Source organism: Gossypium hirsutum, chromosome A06 (assembly GCF_007990345.1).
Source record: "Gossypium hirsutum isolate 1008001.06 chromosome A06, Gossypium_hirsutum_v2.1, whole genome shotgun sequence".
In the NCBI taxonomy this organism is placed as follows: Eukaryota; Viridiplantae; Streptophyta; class Magnoliopsida; order Malvales; family Malvaceae; genus Gossypium; species Gossypium hirsutum.
In genome coordinates this window covers 47,634,637-47,648,673 of record NC_053429.1, presented here as the reverse complement: position 1 = coordinate 47,648,673, position 14,037 = coordinate 47,634,637, and the positions used below count along the sequence as shown (strand labels likewise).

Here is a 14,037-nt window from a genome sequence, read left to right as displayed (position 1 = left end):
TACAGCACTAAGTGTGCGATTTGACTATGTTGCACTAAGTGTGCGAAATGAATATGATGCACTAAGTGTGCGAATTGACCATGCGGCACTAAGTGTGCGAGTTTGACTATGTAGCACTAAGTGTGCGATTTGATTATGTAGCACTAAGTGTGCGAGTTGATTATATAGCACTGAGTGTGCAGACTCGATATACATTCGTGAATCATTATGGACACTATGTGTGCGACACTATTGAGTCGATCGCGGACAGCGGATCGGGTAAGTGTCTTGAGTACATGGCTAATAGGTGCTATGCTTATACTTGGTGTTGAGCTCGGTAAGTTTGAACCTATGTGACAAATATACTTGAAGTCACGTACATAAAATTTATCGTAGGATGGGTGAAAGGCCGTTTATTCGTTTGATTGTAACGAAAATAAATTGATTTATGAAAATGCTTCAATGTCCTATTGATGAGTATATGGAATGTGAATGCATGAACTGATATGAAATTGAATTGATAGGTTGGAGGAACTATGGTATGGTTCGGAATGGATGGAGTAATTAGCCTCGTTCCATTTTGTTTTCTCTTGTGATAATGTTATTGATGGATGGTAGTGCATAGCTTATGACTTACTGAGTTATAAACTCACTCGGTGTTTCCTTGTCACCCATTATAGGTTGCCTGGACTCATCTATTTTTGCGTGGTCGGGCCGTCATCGAAGTCATCACACCGGATAGCAAGTTTTGGTACTTTCTTCTTAGTTGGCTTAGAAGAACATTTTGGCATGTATAAGCTAGTACGTTGTGTTTGAATATTGGCATGTAAACTTTAAGCCATGCGAAAATGGCACGAATGTTCGATTGAGTTGGATCAAGGGTAGGCATGAAATGGACCTAGTTACTTTCGTAACAGATGCTGGCAGCAGCAGTGTCATGAGATTGAAAAATCACTAAAAATAGTAGGAGTGGAATTAATTGATGAATAAATTATGTAATCGAAGCTCGATGAGTCTGCTTTCATGAGGAAGTAACGAAAAGATCATATGGGCAGTATATTAAGAGATAATCAGATTTTTGTGGGACAGGGCCAGAACGGTTTCTGGATTCCCTGCTCCGACTTTGGAAATTCATAATAAATTAACCAGAGATAATTAGGGGTCGTACCATATATGTACAGATTCCTCTCTGAGTCTAGTTTTCATAGAAACAAACGGCATCAGTATTGAAGCCCCGTGCAGGGAGATATCCAATTCGTAATGGGAAAAGGTCAGTGTAGTCGACCCCTGCAACATGGGAGACTTCGACTAATAAACTGTACCAATTGGCCCGACCAAAAATTCTAGAAAAAAATACATAGATGGGCACATGAGTCTAGTTTCTGGGAAAAATCACGAAACTGATTTTCGAGTTACGAAACTCAAGATATGATTTTTTTAAAACGACTGGTACACAGATTGGGCTGTGTCTGGAAAATAAATTTTATAAGGGGTTAAAGCCAGTTAACACCTCGTGTTCGACTCCGGTGTCGGTTTCGGGTTCGGGGTGTTACATTTGATTGGTATCAGAGCTATGGTTTAGTCGGTTCTAGGACTACCATAGCACGTATGAGTCTAGCTATACATGCCGAATGTTAATGTTTAAATGTGTGATGACTTCCGACGGTTGAAATGTTTTTGTTTTGATTAGTAAATGGACCCCGGTGAAGAAAGAACCCTAGCGGATGACGTTGAGAGCGTAGCGGCTGCTCCTGCTCAAGGGACGCCGCCTGTTGAACCTCAGTCATCTGCGAATAATCAAGGTGAGGGGGCTAAACAAGCCTTCTTTACCATGATGAATGAGTGGGTCGCGCAATATGCCCGAGCCAACCCGGCTGTCCAACAATTCCCAAATTTGAATAATCCACCCCAAGAGCCTGTAAGGCCATCAGTCGCTGATCCTGTGAGGCTGAGTAAGCCACCTGTAGACTTGATTAAGAAGCGTGGGGCCGAGGAGTTCAAGGCCATAGTAACTGATGATGCCGAAAGGGCCGAGTTCTGGCTTGATAACACCATTCGGGTGTTCGATGAATTGTCATGCACACCCGATGAATGTCTAAAATGTGCTGTATCGTTGTTGCGAGACTCAGCCTACTATTGGTGGAGGACCTTGATTTCCATAGTCCCGAACGAGCGGGTAACTTGGGACTTCTTTCAAACGGAATTCCGGAAGAAATTTATTAGCCAACGGTTCATTGACCAGAAGCGTAAGGAGTTCTTGGAACTCAAGCAAGGCCGTACGACTGTATCTGAATACGAACATGAATTCGTAAGACTTAGTAGGTATGCCCGGGAGTGTGTAGCTGATGAGGTTGCTATGTGCAAAAGATTCGAGGAAGGATTGAATGAAGATTTAAAGCTACTAATGGGTATTTTGGAAATAAAGGAATTCGTAACACTAGTCGAACGAGCCTGCAAGGCGGAGGAACTTGGAAAGGAGAAGAGGAAGGCTGAATTTGAAGCTAGAGATTATCGTAAAAGATCGACGGGTAAAGCTCCGTTCTCAGCTGTGAAGAAGTTCAGGGAGGACATTAATAAGTCGAGGGCGACTGCGGGAATTTCCATCAGGGCAAGACCATCGATGGGCTCCCGAGCTACTTCGGTAGCTAGTGTGGGCAATAATCGTCACGAGAAACCTGAATGTCCCCAATGTGGAAGACGACACCTAGGTGAATGTTGGGGCAAGTCTACTAACAGGGCCTGTTACGGATGCGGTTCGAAGGACCACTTCATTAGAGATTGCACGGAGCTGGATGAGAAGAATAAGATTCAAGGTGCAAGACCTAGTGGAGTGACATCTAGAGGTAGACCACCGAGAATTTTAGGAGGCAGGGGTGGTAGTCAGAGGGGGGCCTCTGATACGGCCGATCGCGCCGAGAACCGTACTCCTGCTAGAGCATATGCCATTCGCGCACGAGAGGAGGCATCCTCCCCCGACGTCATCACTGGTACCTTCACTCTCTTTGATACTAATGTGATTGCATTGATTGACCCTGGTTCTACTCATTCATATGTATGCGAAACCTTAGCAACCAGTAAGACTCTACCTGTAGAGTCTACTGAGCTCGTAATTCGAGTATCAAACCCTTTGGGTCAATGCGTACTTGTTGATAAAGTGTGTAAGAGATGCCCTCTATTAATCCGAGGATCCTGTTTTCCGGCTGATTTGATGCTTTTGCCGTTCGACGAGTTTGATGTTATTCTTGGTTTGGATTGGTTAACCGCGCATGATGCGGTTGTGAATTGCAAAAGCAAGACTATCGATTTGAGGTGCGCAAATAACGAAATAATCCGAGTTGAGTCTGCGGACTTAAGGGGGTTGCCAACTGTAATATCAGCAATGTTGGCCCAGAAATATGTAAGGAAAGGGTGCGAAGCATACCTCGCGTATGTACTTGATGACAAGGAGTTAGAAAAGAAACCCGAATCGGTGCCGGTGGTCTGTGAATACCCGGATGTTTTTCCTGAAGAGTTACCGGGTTTGCCACCTGTTCGGGAGGTAGAGTTTGGTATTGAGCTTGTACCTGGAACTACGCCAATTTCGATCGCTCCGTATCGTATGGCACTAACCGAGTTAAAAGAGTTGAAAGCTCAGTTGCAAGAATTGACGGATAGAGGTTTCGCTCGACCGAGTTTCTCACCTTGGGGTGCACCAGTATTGTTCGTGAAAAAGAAGGACGGAACCATGAGGTTGTGCATTGACTATCGTCAACTGAATAAAGTGACGATAAAGAATAAGTATCCGTTACCGCGTATTGATGATTTGTTCGACCAACTGAAGGGAGCCTCAATGTTCTCAAAAATAGATCTGAGATCGGGCTATTATCAGTTGCGAATTCGAGAATCGGACATACCCAAAACTGCCTTCAGGACGAGATATGGTCACTACGAGTTCTTAGTGATGCCGTTTGGGCTCACTAATGCCCCTGCGGTGTTTATGGATTTGATGAATCGGATCTTCAGGCCGTATTTGGATCGGTTCGTAGTTGTGTTTATTGATGACATCTTGGTCTATTCAAGAGATGAGACCGAACATGCTGAGCATCTGAGGCAAGTGTTGCAAATTTTGCGGGATAAGCAGTTATATGCTAAGTTCAGTAAGTGTGAGTTCTGGTTAAGAGAGGTTAGCTTCTTGGGTCATGTGGTATCCGCATCGGGTATTCGAGTTGACCCGAGCAAAATTTCAGCCATACTTAACTGGAAGCCTCCAAGAAATGTTAACGAAGTCCGGAGCTTTCTAGGGCTCGCCGGTTATTACCGACGATTTGTCAAAGGTTTCTCGATGATAGCCACACCAATGACGAAGCTACTTCAAAAGGATGTTAAGTTCGAATGGACGGAGAAATGTCAGAAAAGCTTCGATCAACTGAAAACTCATTTGACTGAAGCTCCAATTTTGGTGCAACCCAAATCGGGTAAAGAGTTTGTCGTTTATAGTGACGCATCCCTACTTGGGTTGGGTTGCGTATTGATGCAAGAAGGTCGAGTTGTGGCCTATGCATCGAGACAATTGAAGCCACACGAGAGAAATTATCCGACCCATGATCTCTAACTAGCCGCCATTGTGTTTGCATTGAAAATATGGCGACATTATTTGTTTGGTGAGAAGTGCCATGTGTTTTCGGATCACAAAAGTCTCAAATATTTGATGACTCAACGAGACTTGAATCTGCGACGAAGACGTTGGCTTGAGTTGTTGAAAGATTACGAGCTTGTCATTGATTACCACCCGGGAAGGGCTAATGTGGTTGCGGACGCCTTAAACCGGAAATCACTGTTTGCTTTGCGAGCAATGAATGTACACTTGTTTGTTCTACCTGACAATGTGTTAGTAGCTGAATTAAAAGCCAAACCATTATTGACTCATCAAATTCGTGAAGCTCAGAAGGTCGATGATGAATTGGTTGCAAAACGAGCTGAGTGTGTTCCGAAAAAGGAATCGGAGTTTCAGATTGATGATGATGGTTGTTTGAGGTTTAGAAGTCGTTTGTGTGTTCCAAGGAATTCGGAACTCATTCCGATGATTCTGAACGAAGCCCATTGTAGCCGAATGTCAATTCACCCAGGGAGCACGAAAATGTGCAACGACTTGAAACGTCGGTTTTGGTGGCATGGTATGAAACAAGACATCTCCGACTTTGTTTCGAGATGTTTAATATGTCAACAAGTGAAAGCGGAACATTAAGTGCCTTCAGGGTTACTTTAGCCGATCATGATACCCGAGTGGAAATGGGACCGAGTCACAATGGACTTGTGTCCGGACTGCCATTGTCCGCAAGTTAGAAGGATGCGATTTGGGTTGTTGTTGATAGGCTGACTAAGTCGGCTCACTTTATCCCCGTGCGTACGGATTTTTCATTGGATAAACTAGCCGAATTGTATGTTTCACAGATTGTGAGATTACATGGAGTACCTATTTCTATCGTGTCGGATAGAGATCCGAGATTCACCTCGCGATTTTGGGAGAAATTGCAAGAAGCTTTGGGTACCAAGCTGCATTTTAGCACCGCTTTTCACCCCCAAACCGATGGTCAATCCGAGCGGATAATTCAGATGCTTGAGGATATGTTGAGATGTTGCATCCTCGAGTTTAGTAGTTCATGGGAACGGTATTTACCTTTGATTGAATTCGCTTACAATAATAGTTTTCAATCAAGTATTAAGATGGCACCTTACGAGGCTTTGTACGGGCGTAAATGCCGCACACCATTGTTTTGGACTGAGCTTGGTGAAAGTAAAATTTTCGGAGTTGATTTGATTAAAGATGCCGAACAGAAAGTAAAGGTGTTATGGCTCGAACACGGGATCGAGGAAGCTACTTGGGAAACCGAGAACTCGATGAAAGAACGATATCCAAACCTATTTACCGGTAAGATTTTCGGGGACGAAAATTTCTTAAGTGGGGGAGAGTTGTGACAGCCCAAAATTGACCCTAGCCGGGAAGTGGTTTCGGGACCGCTAAACCGAGTCACCGAAAGGTTTGAATGTGATGTTTATTGTCTAGAATATGTAATCATGAATGTGTAAAAATTTCAAGCTTCGATTTAGTCGATTGCATGTGAATTTAGTCAATAGGACTTATATGAGAAAATTTTAAAATGTGATAGGTCAATGCATGAGGACCTATTAGTGCATGTGGAAGAAAAAGGGGACTTGCATGTCAAATTCCCCCTCCCTAATATGTAGTGGCCGGCCATGCTATAGGTGGAAACATGTCTCCAACATGTTATGCTAGTGATGCATGTTAAGAAAAATAAAATAATAAGCATGGTGATTAAAAAAATGAAAGGAAGGGTGATGGAAAAAAAAAGTACATGGTCTCACCCCCCCTTGTTGCCGTGAGTTGAGGAAAGAAAACAAAGAAAAATGTGTGTTCATTCTTGAACACCTTTGGCCGAATAGAGGAAAGAAAGGAAGGGGAAGAGCTTGAGAAAATCGGCTATGGTGGTTTGCTAGACTAAGGTATGTTTGATGTTGTTCTTGAGATGCATGCATGTTTTAGTAGTTGACTTGAGTTCTAAAAACCCATGGTTCAATTTTGTGGATTGATGATGATTTTGTGTTTTGCCATTGATGAGTGCTTGAGCTTTTTGATAGTTGTTGATGAAAAGTGAAAGATATGTTAGAGATTAATATGTTTTGTGTTGAAGTTTTTGGTGATTTTGAGTAGTTAGGGCTAAATTACAAAAACAAATTTTTGAAGGACTCAAAGGTGAAATAAATGAGATGTATGGACTTATATGGGCACTAGGAAGATTCGGCCCTTAAGGAGTGTGACCAAACTTTGTGTATTTTGTGTTTTGTGGAATAAAGACTAAATTGTAAAAGTGCGAAATATTAGGGGTAAAAATGTAATTTACCCATTTATGCGTTATTAGACCAAATTGAATGAAAATATGTTAAATTAAGGCTTGGCAAGCTAGCTATTAAGGTGCAATGCTAATGTTAGTATTTGATTCGGTAATAATCTGTTTGGGGACAGCAGCAGTAAGGTGATTTTGGAAAATCGCCATAATTTGTAGGAGTTGAATTAGAAGCTGAGTGAATTATGCCATTAAAGCTTGAAGAGTCTATTTTCTTACAAAAGAAACTATGAAAACAAAAGAGTTACCGATCTTGAGATATTTGAAGTATTGTGGGGCTGAGTCAAAATGACTACTAGATTCCCTGTTCTGTTTTTAGAAAATCATTATAAATTGTACAAAAATGATTATAAGATAAAATTTATATGCTTAGACTCCTTAATGAGTCTAGTTTCAAATGAGATCAAATACAACACATTTTGAATTCTGTAAAATGAGAAATTTGATTCGTAGTGAAGAGTGGTCAGAATAGTCAAACAGTGAAACAGGGGAAACTTTAAGAAAAATCTGGTATTGATTGGCCAAGCCAAAAATTCTGGAAATTTTATGGATGGAAGATATACGAGTCTATATTCAGGGAAAATTAACGGCTAGTGATTTGGAGTTTTGTAGCTCCAGTTATAAACAATTTAGCGACTACTGCTCAGGAAAACAGATCGTAGTGAATATGTGATTTTGTTGTAAACATTAATGAAAATTTGCCAATGAGTTATTTATTGACTATTATAAAGCTTACTATAAGCTATGTGTGTGAAAGTCAAATCAATATATATATTATTCTGAAAGTAATACTTGAATAGTCGATTAATGACTATTTTAAATTATTGATTTGGCTCAAGGAGTTAAAGGAGGTGAATCGAGCAAAGGCAAAGAAAAGGTTATCGAGTAGTCGAGTTGGAACCGTCTTACCCAACACGAGGTAAGTCATTAAGCATGTAGTTGGTATTATTTCAATGGTCATAATGTTTATGTATTGATGCTGAATGGAATGAATAAATATACATATATATATATGTGCATGTACGTATGTGATGATGAAATTGTTGAATGAAAGAAAAGAGGTAAGTTGTACTGAGTTGTTGATCTCGGCACTAAACGTGCGGGATAACCATTTATGACCATGAGATTGGCGCTAAGTGCGCGGGATTAAATTGTACAGCACTAAGTGTGCGATTTGACTATGTTGCACTAAGTGTGCGAAATGAATATGATGCACTAAGTGTGCGAATTGACCATGCGGCACTAAGTGTGCGAGTTTGACTATGTAGCACTAAGTGTGCGATTTGATTATGTAGCACTAAGTGTGCGAGTTGATTATATAGCACTGAGTGTGCAGACTCGATATACATTCGTGAATCATTATGGACACTATGTGTGCGACACTATTGAGTCGATCGCGGACAGCGGATCGGGTAAGTGTCTTGAGTACATGGCTAATAGGTGCTATGCTTATACTTGGTGTTGAGCTCGGTAAGTTTGAACCTATGTGACAAATATACTTGAAGTCACGTACATAAAATTTATCGTAGGATGGGTGAAAGGCCGTTTATTCGTTTGATTGTAACGAAAATAAATTGATTTATGAAAATGCTTCAATGTCCTATTGATGAGTATATGGAATGTGAATGCATGAACTGATATGAAATTGAATTGATAGGTTGGAGGAACTATGGTATGGTTCGGAATGGATGGAGTAATTAGCCTCGTTCCATTTTGTTTTCTCTTGTGATAATGTTATTGATGGATGGTAGTGCATAGCTTATGACTTACTGAGTTATAAACTCACTCGGTGTTTCCTTGTCACCCATTATAGGTTGCCTGGACTCATCTATTTTTGCGTGGTCGGGCCGTCATCGAAGTCATCACACCGGATAGCAAGTTTTGGTACTTTCTTCTTAGTTGGCTTAGAAGAACATTTTGGCATGTATAAGCTAGTACGTTGTGTTTGAATATTGGCATGTAAACTTTAAGCCATGCGAAAATGGCACGAATGTTCGATTGAGTTGGATCAAGGGTAGGCATGAAATGGACCTAGTTACTTTCGTAACAGATGCTGGCAGCAGCAGTGTCATGAGATTGAAAAATCACTAAAAATAGTAGGAGTGGAATTAATTGATGAATAAATTATGTAATCGAAGCTCGATGAGTCTGCTTTCATGAGGAAGTAACGAAAAGATCATATGGGCAGTATATTAAGAGATAATCAGATTTTTGTGGGACAGGGCCAGAACGGTTTCTGGATTCCCTGCTCCGACTTTGGAAATTCATAATAAATTAACCAGAGATAATTAGGGGTCGTACCATATATGTACAGATTCCTCTCTGAGTCTAGTTTTCATAGAAACAAACGGCATCAGTATTGAAGCCCCGTGCAGGGAGATATCCAATTCGTAATGGGCAAAGGTCAGTGTAGTCGACCCCTGCAACATGGGAGACTTCGACTAATAAACTGTACCAATTGGCCCGACCAAAAATTCTAGAAAAAAATACATAGATGGGCACATGAGTCTAGTTTCTGGGAAAAATCACGAAACTGATTTTCGAGTTACGAAACTCAAGATATGATTTTTTTAAAACGACTGGTACACAGATTGGGCTGTGTCTGGAAAATAAATTTTATAAGGGGTTAAAGCCAGTTAACACCTCGTGTTCGACTCCGGTGTCGGTTTCGGGTTCGGGGTGTTACACATATGCTTAAAAGTGAATATGTTTACCATGACACTAAAGTTGGAACTTTAAGGTTATATGGTTTTTTCGTTAATACTTGATGAATCGATTGCATCATAGTTGTTCTAGGCATTTACTGAGCTTGTTAAGCTCACACACTCCTTTCTTTAACCATTGCAGAATAGTTGTGTGTCGGTATGAGCGATGTGGTTCCCAAAGGTGATCCAAGCAAGACTTTTGTATTATTTTGTAGGTGTTCTATATTTATTTACGTTTTGGGAAAAAAGACAATGTGGTAGACTTTTTTATAGCCAATTTAACTTCTAGACATTTTGTTGGTTTTTGGTTCTGTTTATCAGGATTACATGTTATTATTATGCTTGGGTTTATGAACATGAGAATGGATTTACGTTACTTGCTCGAACACAGTTTTGTGATATTGAACTGTTAATTAGGTCATTGAATGATTATTTGTCAAATTAATTGATGTAAGATGTTTAGGAACTAAATTGGAATGGATTAATAGCTCATATATGTTGCATTTTTTAGGTCTGGGGCAAAGGTATCGATAAAAGGGTTTTAAAATTGATACTTCTGTGTTTTGAAATGTGCAAGAAGTCAGAATAGAGATTTGGTACCGATACCTTTGCTCGAGTATCGATACTCGGGGTAAATTTATCGATACTTCATGATAGGTACAGATAATTTCTGATACCTTGATTTTTAATCAAGAAACAGAATGCAAGTTAGGTATCGTTATTTCAAGTGGTATCGGTATCACTTAAAGAAGATATCGATGCTTTAGTGTCTGTATTGATACCTACGGACCTAGTTTGAGAATTTTGCTAAGTGGACCTTATGCATGTTTTAATATGTTTATAAAGACTATTTAATATAAGTTTAGCACGTGACAATGATAACTAGCTAGTATGATTGAATTAAGATCGATACGAATAGCAAACTGATGGATATTTTGTTGTAATGAGCTTTTACTTGTTGGTTATGACATTAGACGGTGGTGTGGCATCCTAATATTTGGGCTTGACGACTAAGCCAAGTATAGGGTGTTACATTTGGTGGTATTAGAGCTCTAAGTTCAAGAACTCTCGGACCTAGGTGATTATTATGTGTTTGGAGTTTCGAAACTTATGAATCTAAATTTCCCTATATTCTTGGAATTGTTGATATAACTCTGTTTGTACTACATTTGATTGTTTGAAATGTTCTCGTTGAATTGCATGTGGGGTAAGAACGGGAACACATTGCCTTTAATCCTAAAGTTTTCTTGCATGAACGAGACTTGGATCATCTCCTTGCCACTTACATCGTTTATTTATTTGTTTGTTTGTGTGTATGTTAGATTATTAGATATGTCTCCTAAACGTGTTAATGTCAGAGCTAGTGCTCAAGAAGATGGTACATCTTCCACACCTCCTGTACCGCCACCTATAGTAAATATAACTGATAGGAGTATTTCAATGGATTGCTGGTGCTAATTGTGCTTCTGCACCTACCAATCCTACACCTATTAGCCGTGGGTTACCGCTTGAACATCTTCTGGCTTTGGGTGGTAAAGAGTTTTCTATAATAAAAGGTACTGATCTGATCAGGGCTGAGTATTGGTTGGAAGGAGTTGGAAAGATCCTTGAACAAATGTCTTGTTCTGACAAGGAAAAGTTGGGTTGTGTTGTGTCCTTACTTGATGATAAGGCTCATCGTTGGTGGAATATGGTTAAGATAGGTACTTTTTTCTAATAGATTGATGATAAACGCCAAATTATACATAGTTTTACCCTAAATACTTAGCATATTTATGGATGTTTACTACTAGATTTGTGATTTTGGTACTCTTAATCTGGTTATTTCATGTTTTGTACTCAGGAGAGCACCAAGAGTCAAAAGGAGCCAAAAACGAGCTAAAAAGGGACAAAACAGACCAAATCGAGAAGTTCACACGGCCTAAGCCTTGCCACATGGGCTGCTCACATGCCCGTATCCTTCAAGGGTGTCGACCAAGGCTCTCACGATTCACACGGCCTGGCCATTGACCCACACAGCCGTGTGCAATTTAACGGATCGAACACGACTTGGCAAACACATCACACGACCGTGGCACATGGGCGTGTCCTTTTTTCAAAGAATTGTATTTTACACAGAAAAGGGTACTTAGGGAGGAAGAAAGCTAATCCAAAGCCTATATAAACACCCTAAGTGTGACCTAATAAAGGGGGCTCTTCCAGAACTTTTCTAGAGTATAGAACCACACGCCAGGAATTACTTGAAGTAAGCCAGATGATCCATCCCAAAAGCCGGAGCTACTCCAAGACTGAAGATCTCTCTCAAAATTCCTTCAGGGGTTTTAGAGTTTTCTTCATGTTTTGTTATTTTTATACTTTTGAGATGTACTATTATTTTATTATGAACTAAACCCCTTAGATACCTAAGGGGGATAAAACCTATGATGGATCTTGTTATTATTATCTGAACTGTATGATAAATACTTGATTTGTTCTTAATTATGTGTTCTTAATGCTTGAGTTAATATTCCGGGTATTAATTCATGATTTTATGTGCTTATGCAGAGGAGGAATAGACCCTTCCTAAGAGTAGATTTGGCATAATTAAGCGGAGTTGATCGAATGCCTAGAAATAGGGTTATGAGATTTTGTCGGATTAGGGTGAAACCTAATATGGGAGTCCATAGAGTGATTTACTGCTTCCCTAGGGGTTTTAATTAAGAAAGAAATTTCGATTAATTCAACTGAGGGTTAGACGTTATTAGTCTCGAAAGGGATAATAACATAGGTTAGGGAATCTCACGGATCAAGTCAAGTGAATAAATCGTCTGGTTTAGAGTCAGATAACAAGTGAAATCTAGGTGGATTCCTCCTTGGGTGTCGTCTTTATCAATTGCTTTTCTTTAAGTCTTTTTTCAAATTTTCTCTTTGCTTTAATTAAATTAGTTAATTAGTTTAGATAATTAGTTTAATAAACAAACCCTTTTATTCGTAGGCTAGATAATAAAAAGATAGTTATTACTAGTACTTTTGGTTCCCTTGGGTACGATATCCCGGTCTTGCCATTACTATACTATTGTTCGATAGGTGCGCTTGCCTTTTCGTAGTGATAATAGTTAGTCTAGGTTTTATCTTCATTATAGATATTTATTACTTGTTACGAATCACGTGATCAAGTTTTTGACGCCGTTGCCGGGGATTCAAAATATTAGGAACGCTAAATTTTTATTACTTTAGCCATTTATTTTTTCTTGCAATTTAATTTTAGTTTATTATTATTATTTATTAATTTACTTATTTTTTCTCTTGGCAGGTTTTTATAGTTTATGACTAGAAGAAACCTGTCAGGACCATTACTTTTTAACGAAGAAATCGATCGTACAGTTCGTAGAAATCAAAGAGAAATAAGGCGCAGCTTACGATACATGGAGAACGAGCGAGAAGACGATACTCGACCCCAAACTGACAAGATGGCTGAAAACCAAGGCAATTAGCTACCTCCCGCAATTGCAGCTAATCAAAATCCTGCTCCATGAACTATGTATGATTATGCTAAACCTTCTTTAATAGGAACTGAATCTAGCATAGTTAGACCTACTGTAGCTGCAAATACTTTTGAATAAAACCTAACACTATTCAGATGATACAACAGTTTGTTCAGTTTGATGGTTTGCAGGATGAAGATCCCAACACTCACTTAGCAAACTTTCTGGAATTTTGCAATACATTTAAAATCAATGGCATTTCTGATGATGCCATACGTCTTCGGTTGTTTCCCTTTTCACTGAAAACAAAGCTAAACAGTGGTTGAACTCGTTACCATGAGGGTCTATCACTACTTGGGAACAAATGACCGAGAAATTTTTACTAAAATATTTTCCGCCTGCTAAAACGGCTAAATTATGTAATGATATCTCTTCTTTTGTGCAAATGGATTTAGAAACACTTTACGATGCATGGGACAGATACAAGGACTTACTGAGAAGGTGCCCTCACCATGGGTTACCGCTTTGGCTTCAAGTACAAACATTCCACAATGGCCTGAATCCCTCGACTCGGCAAATGGTTGATGCAGCTGCTAGCGGAACCATCAACAATAAAACACCGGAAGATGCCTATGAATTTATAGAGGAGATGTCACTGAATAACTATCAGTGGAAAGTTATGAGGACAAAGCCAACGAAAACAACCAGTGTTTATGACATCGATTTAGTCACCATGCTCTCTAATCAGGTAGAACTTCTCAATAAAAAGATTGACGGTTTACTTGGTTCTGCGCAGGTACATCCAGTAATGAGGTGTGACTCAAGTGGCAGAGGTGTGCATACAGAATACCAATCCTTCAATCCTACAACTGCAGAAGAATAAGTCAACTATATGGGTAACAATAACTTCCAATCTCAAAATAACCCATACAGTAATACTTATAATGCAGGTTGGAGGAACCACCCAAATTTCTCCTGGGGTGGTCA

The 14,037-nt window shown here is 39.8% G+C and overlaps 1 non-coding gene across 1 annotated transcript; it reads right to left on the bottom strand.

The window, feature by feature from the left end:
- Positions 1-13,462: 13,462 nt before the first annotated feature.
- LOC121231089 (small nucleolar RNA R71) lies at positions 13,463-13,569 on the bottom strand. The gene has a single exon (XR_005929157.1). It is a non-coding gene; the product is annotated as a small nucleolar RNA R71 (small nucleolar RNA).
- Between the last annotated feature and the right edge of the window lie 468 nt (positions 13,570-14,037).